The 6,966-nt window shown below is 41.9% G+C and overlaps 1 pseudogene; it reads right to left on the reverse strand.

Annotated features, from left to right (window-relative positions):
* Positions 1-1,968: 1,968 nt before the first annotated feature.
* Positions 1,969-2,087, reverse strand: LOC120597528 (uncharacterized; annotated as a pseudogene).
* Between the last annotated feature and the right edge of the window lie 4,879 nt (positions 2,088-6,966).

Here is a 6,966-nt window from a genome sequence, read left to right on the forward strand (position 1 = left end):
CTCTCTCACCTAGAAACATCATCATGAGAGAGAGGTATACAAAAATAAATCCCAATGCGCCCTCTCCCACTGAGAGATGCCAGGCATCCAGGCCTACAGAAACCCCTTCCGCATCCTGAGGCAGCACCATCAAAGAACAGTTGGAGCCACTATAGCACCAGTTAAACCAAACAAATCAAAATAGTACCACAAAAGCTCTGATAATGAAAGCAACATTGGATTTACATACTACAAATGTAGGCCAGGATGTTCAATATCATTAGTCATTAGGAAATATAAATTAAAACAACAATGATATATCACTAAATATTTAGGATAATGGCCAAAATTAAAAACAAAAAAATAGTAACAACATCAAACACTGACAAGAATGTAGAGAAATTAGATCAATCATACATTGCCAGTGGGAATCTAAAATGGTATAGCAGTTCAAAAAAACAGTTTGGCCCTTTTTTAGAAACCTATATAAACACTACCATATACCTGAGAAATTGAACTCTGGGGCTTTTTCCCATAGAAATAAAAACTTATGTTTACAGCAAAACCTGTACATTTGTGTATAGCAGTTTGTTTTCAATTGCCAAAAAATTGAGATAAGTTCAGATGTCTTTCAATAGGTGAATGGTTAAACTGAGGTACATGTATAAGAGACTATTTCATATTTAGCAATAAAGAGAAATAAACTATGGATACTTGAAACAACTTGGAATAATAGTCAGAAAATTATGCTGAGTAAAAAAAAAAAAAATCCCCAAAGGTTATAAACTATATGATTCCATTTATATAACATTTTCAAAATGCCAACATTTTAGAAGTAAAAGAAAGATTAATAATTGACAGAGATTAGAGATGGGAGTGGGATAGAACTGAAGAATAGTGGATTTAGTTATAAAAGGACAACATGAAGAATCCTTGCAGTGTTGAAATTCTTTAGGATCTTGACTATGATGGTAGATACATGAAATTATAAAGTGACAAAATTGTATAGGAGTTAATGTGTGTGTGAATGTGTGTGCACACACACATATACAAATGAAAGTTAAGTAAAACAACTGTGGAAATATGAATAAGATTGTTGAATTGTCTCGGTGTCAATTTCCTGCTTGTAATGTATGATAATTTGCAGAATCCTACTATTAGATGAAACTGAGCAAAGCATTAAGGGGAATCTCTCTGTAGTCTTTCTTGTAATGGCATGCAAATCTACAATCATCTCAATTAAAAAATTAATTAAAAATAAAAAATAAAAGTAAATTAGTCCAGAAGGCTTATAGGGAAAATCATTGTTTACTTAGTACCCTGAGGACATAACTCCATTCATTGTCTTATAAGAACAATGAATCTGATCTCACCTACAGTATTTTTATTCTTTCAGGATTGTTCTTTAGAATTTTAAAATTTTCTCAGTGTATCTAAGTTTTGATAACTTTTTATTCACTATATTTGTATTCAAGCCTTTCTCATGTGAAAGCATTTAACTCAGAGAAATTTCTTTGTATTAATATTATTATTGATAACTTTTCAGTACTTGATGATTTTTCATGTCTTATCTTTTGTCTCACAATTTTACTTCTACGTATTTTTATGTTTTTTATTTAGGGAGATTTCAAATTTATCTTTTATTTATTTTTTTAATTTATTTTTTAATCTTACTAAATTTTGTTTTTAGTTTCCAGGAAACCTTATTTATTTAGCGATTATTTCTTTTCATTGTATCTTTTCAAATGGATGCAATACTTTTTTTTATCTTGGTTTTTGTCTTTCATTTTATAATATTGTGTGTATGGAGGGGGAGGAATGGTTAATTATTCAAGTTTAAATGAGTCAAAGGAAGGTTGACTTGCTGCTGTATTCACTTATCTGAGTTTTGTCACTTGGAGTATATTTCTTTTGGGTGAGTGTCTGGAACATGATCATTTTGCTGGAGAATCTTATATACATATATATTTTTTAATTAATTGTTTTCAATGCCTACGGCACCTGGTATTCCTAGGTGGTCTCCCATCCAAGTACTAACCAGGCTTGACCCTGTTTAGCTTCCGAGTTCAGATGAGATCGGGCTCATTCAAGGTGGCATGGCTGTAGACAAGGGGAACCTTAAAGTGCAAGAATGGGAATGGGGCACTGATGCCTATTATTTTTGCCCAAGTCATTCCTAACATGTTTTATTTAAAGTGATGAAACCTGATTTTAGATCATCCCATATGTAGAGTAGAATTGTATATAGGCATATCTATCATTCCTGTGACCTTACAATCAACCTTACTTCTCACTCCTGCCTTCTGTACCCTGGTAGGCAGTTTAGCTAGCTCATTAGGTATAACCCCTTCTGCTTGTCAACTAGACTGTGGTTTTCTCATATCATTAGTCAACACTGTGTTTACTGTTTTCTGTCTTCTGGAATTTTACCAGCATTATTCATTTTTCGTGGCATCCATTTGATATTCTTTATTGCTGTGGTTTATGATATTAATTGCTTTTGTTTTACTATTATTTTAACATTTCAAGAGAAAGAAGAAATATGTATCTGTGTTGTCTGCAATTTTCAAACATAAGTCACCATTATTCTCAGCATAAAAATATAAGATATATTTTACTAGCAGTAATTTAAAAATTAATAAATATTTCTCTTCTCTCCAGAAATATAATTGAAAACTAAAGATGTAATTATATTTGCCAACCTAACAAGTAATTGAACATGAATTTCTTTCACCTTACAAGTCATGTTTCATGTGATTTTAGCTACTAGCCTTTCACAATCAAAAATAAGTTCAATTTTGTTAAGGGGGGAAAATTTTCAAGTGAGCCAACTAGCTAAGTCAGCTACAGAGAAGAAATATCTTTAGATACCAGAAATTGTCCTACTTGCTTGTGTGTGGTTTAGGAAGTGTATTGTATAAGATATGAAGATGGCCAATGTCTGCTTCTGTAAACCATTTACTTGTTAATTAAGGTTGTTGTTCCGGGCAAAGATATGCTAACAGCCAACTTCCACTTCTGCAATCTGCTTGCTTGTTCAGGAGACCACCAGGATATGGTCTTAAGCTTTATCAGCTGCCTCTTCTGAAAGCTCGGGGCTAATCTCCTCTAGCCCTGCGTGGTAGAGAGTCAGTCGCCAGCCGGCTAATAAAGGCTCATAATTAATCTCAATTGGCTCCGTGGGTATCAGAATCGTCCGTGCCATAACATTTGGAGGCCCCAGCGAGATTTTCCCCAGAGAGAGAAGGGGAGTTTTCTCTGAGACCCACGACCCCGGTCGCTCCGGGTGGGGCACAACCGCATCCAGGAGGTGGCCGCTGAGTGACATTCCTCAGCCCCGGACATCGGGCGGCCCTAGATCAGAGAGATCGGTGGACAAACATTTCTGAAAATTGGACACGAGCCTTCTGATCCAGTCTCACTGGTGAGTTAGTCTAAGAGTCCTCTTAGACCTGTTTCTGTCTGTGGGCCCTAATAACTAGTGGAAGGCTGGACGCAGCACAACTTCCCTAGTACGGTCAGGTCTGACACGTCAGACCTTGACCCAGTACCTGTTTTGGTTTCGGTTTCTGATACGCTAGTGTTTTGTGTTACCTGTAGTCTGTTTTGTCTGTCTGTATTGTGTATGTTTGTCCGGACCGGTAAAATGTACTGTTACCCTGCTATTGCCTGGGTCCTCATAAGTTTACTTATTGTGGTTTCCATCAAGTTTGTCTCATTGTCTGATCATTCTGGTCCCTAAATGTCTCATGTGATTTTTCTTGTTATTCTTTTTAGTTTATTAATTCTTCTTTTTGCAGGGTTTCTTGCTGTTACAGCACCACCCGAGTGGCCACCTAGTCACCGAGTGGACCTTGTCCAACATTCTTATCTTTCACAGGACTTTTATTCTCATTCACGTCCATCCCCGCCACCATGGGACAGGCTTCTTCTAAGCCCACTCCCTTGCGGTGCCTTGTGGACAATTTTAAGGATTTCAGGCAACGGGCCTGAGGTTATGGGTCGTCAGTCATTCTGTTCGATCTCCAGAGGCTCTGCCAAGTATACTGGCCGGCCTTCAGAGTTAGATAGCCATCTGAGGGTTCCTTTGATTTGCAGACTGCATTCAGAGTCAGAAGTGTTGTTTATGGGAATCTTGGTTACCCTGATCAGGCCCCATACATAGATGTTTGGATAGACATTGTGTCTGATGCTCCTAAGTATCTGAAAAATTGTCAGAGTAAGTCAGACTCTCCAGTGGCTGACTCTCTGCCGATGCCTGCCTCTCATACGGTTCTTCTGGCGGAGCCAAGGAGCACTCTGGCACGTCAGAAATCTCTTGAACCTGTTCTACAGGCACCTCTGGAGGATCCGGAGATCCTCAATCTGTAAAAGTGGAAATTCTCCAGTTTCAGGGAGGCAGTATCTCCAGGTGCAAGCAGTAACTCAGTCACAGGGAGGAGATATCTCCAGGCGCCAGCCCCAGAAGTGCAATATTCCAAGGAGAAAATAATAAAACTGTCTACTAGGCCTTGTTTGATCTGAGAGTTCCCCGGATACATTTATCTTTGTACAAAACGTTATCTTTGTACAAAACGTTAACAACTAACTTCTGCTTCTTGTAATCTGCTTATTCAAGGATGTAGCAGGAGGCTTTATAAGCTGCCTCCTCTGGAAGCTCGAGGCTGATCTCCTCTAACCCTGCATGGTAGAGAGTCAGTCGCCGGCCGGCTAATAAAGGCTCATAATTAATCTCAGTTGGCTCCATGGGTCTCAGAATCATTAGCGCCACAACAAATCCCCCTCCCTATTGCTCTCCTGGTAACCCTTTTAGGCCTCCTGATTCTCGGGAGGCAGCCCCTCTTCAGAGCCCACCACATACTCGGACGGGGGCTGTTTACTATCCTCCACAGGATCCTGACCCCATCCCCGATTCGTCGCAACCTGTAGCTGTCCTGGCGCCTCTCCGACAGATAGCCCCACCTGGGGGAGACACCCAGACCTCTTTCATGGTGTATGTCCCCTTTTCAACTAGTGATCTGTATAATTGGAAATTGCAAACTCCGTCCTTCTCAGAAAAACCCCAAGGCTTGACCTCCCTTTTAGAATCCATCTTTTTCACCCACTTACCCACGCGGGAGGATTGCCAGCAACTTTTGCAGGTTTTGTTCACTACAGAGGAGAAGGAACGCATTCTAAGGGAAGCTGCAAGGGGGATCTCGGACCCCACTAGGCAGCCCACCACTGACCCCGCACGGGTACAATTTGTATTTCCCAGCACCTGACCCGACTGGAATCCCACAGATCAAGGTAAGGAGGCTCTCCCGAGGTATCGCCAGTTGTTACTCCAAGGCCTCCGGGCAGTGGCTTGCCAACCAGTTAATTTATCCAAAGTAAGTGAGGTTCTTCAGACTAAAGATGAGTCACTGGCAGCATTTTTAGAGAGGTTACTAGAATCTTATAGACTGTATACTCCCATTGACCTGGAGGACCCAAATAATCGGCGAGCCATTAATCTAGCCTTTGTTAGTCAGTCGGCCCCAGATATCAGAAAGAAATTGCAAAAACTAGAAGGGTTTGAGGGAGAGAACTTATCTAAGTTTCTCGAGATTTCCCAGAAAGTGTTCAACAACAGGGATGATGTCCAGAAGGTTATGTTTGTTGGGAAGGATAAGTCACGGGGCCCACCAGGCCGGGCCTGGGACTGGGACCGGGACCAGGAACGGGGGCCCGGGCTGAGGGCCAAGCCAACGCCTTGAGGGAAAGGCGGACCGGGGTCGGAGTAACTTAGAGAAGGACCAATGTGCACACTGTAAGAAGAAAGGACATTGGAAGAACGTGTGCCCCAAAAAGGGCCAGGACCCAGGGAAAAAGATCCTACTCATTATGTTGGAGGATGCAGAATGAAGAGGTCACTGGACTCTGTCATCAAGCAGAATTGAGGCTATTTAAAAAATACCCCAACCCACCACTAAGTGGCAGGTCAGAGAGTTTCTCAGAGCTGTAGGCTACTGTAGGCTCTGGATTCCAGGTTTGCAGAGTTAGCCAAGCTCCTGTATACCAGCACTGGGGGAAAGTCTGAGTACTTGAGCCAGGGAAAAGAAGAAAAAGAGGCTTTTGAAGCCCTAAAAACAGCCTTGACTACAGCCCCTACTTTGTCTCTGCCTACTTTAGACAAGCCGTTCCAACTCTTTGTGACTGAGACTAGAGGCATAGCGAAGGGGGTCCTCACCCAGACACTAGGACCCTGGAAGAGACCTGTTGCATACCTCTCCAAAAGACTGGACTGTGTTGCAGCAGAGTGGCCTAATTGCTTGCGGGCCATTGCGGCCACAGCCATCCTCACCAAAGAAGCACTGAAGTTGACTTTAGGGCAGACTATCCAGATTATAGTCCCCCATGAGGTGGAAACCATGCTCCGCAGCCCCCCTGATCGTTGGATTTCAAATGCATGGATCACTCAATACCAGATTCTTCTCCTTAACCTCCCACAAGTGCAATTCTTGAAAACCTCTGTTCTTAACCCAGCCACCCTTTTGCCTGATGATGACCCTCTACAGTCATCACATAATTGTCTCGAGCTTTTGGATAACATCACCTGCCTCAGGCCAGACTGTACACCGATGGAAGCAGCTTCATGGCAGAGGGAGTCAGGTATGCTGGGGCGGCAGTAGTTACCGGAGGGACTGTCATCTGGGCTCAGGCCCTGAGCCACGGAACATCAGCTCAGCGAGCCAAAATCATCACTGTGACTGAAGCGCTCCGATGGAGTAAGGAGAAGACAGTTAACATCTATACAGACAGTAGGTATGCTTTTGTTACTGCACATATTCATGGGGCACTCTATAAAGAGAGAGGATTACTCACCTCAGGGGGGAAGGAAATCAGGAACAGAGAAAAGATCCTAGCTCTCCTGGAAGCCATCTGGCTGCCTAAGAAAGTGTCTATCATACACTGTCCAGGCCAACAGAGAGCTAAGTCTAAAGTAGCCCGGGGAAATGCCTTTGC

The sequence above is a fragment of the Pteropus medius genome, unplaced genomic scaffold (assembly GCF_902729225.1).
Source record: "Pteropus medius unplaced genomic scaffold, Ma_sr-lr_union100, whole genome shotgun sequence".
Lineage (NCBI taxonomy): Eukaryota > Metazoa > Chordata > Mammalia > Chiroptera > Pteropodidae > Pteropus > Pteropus medius.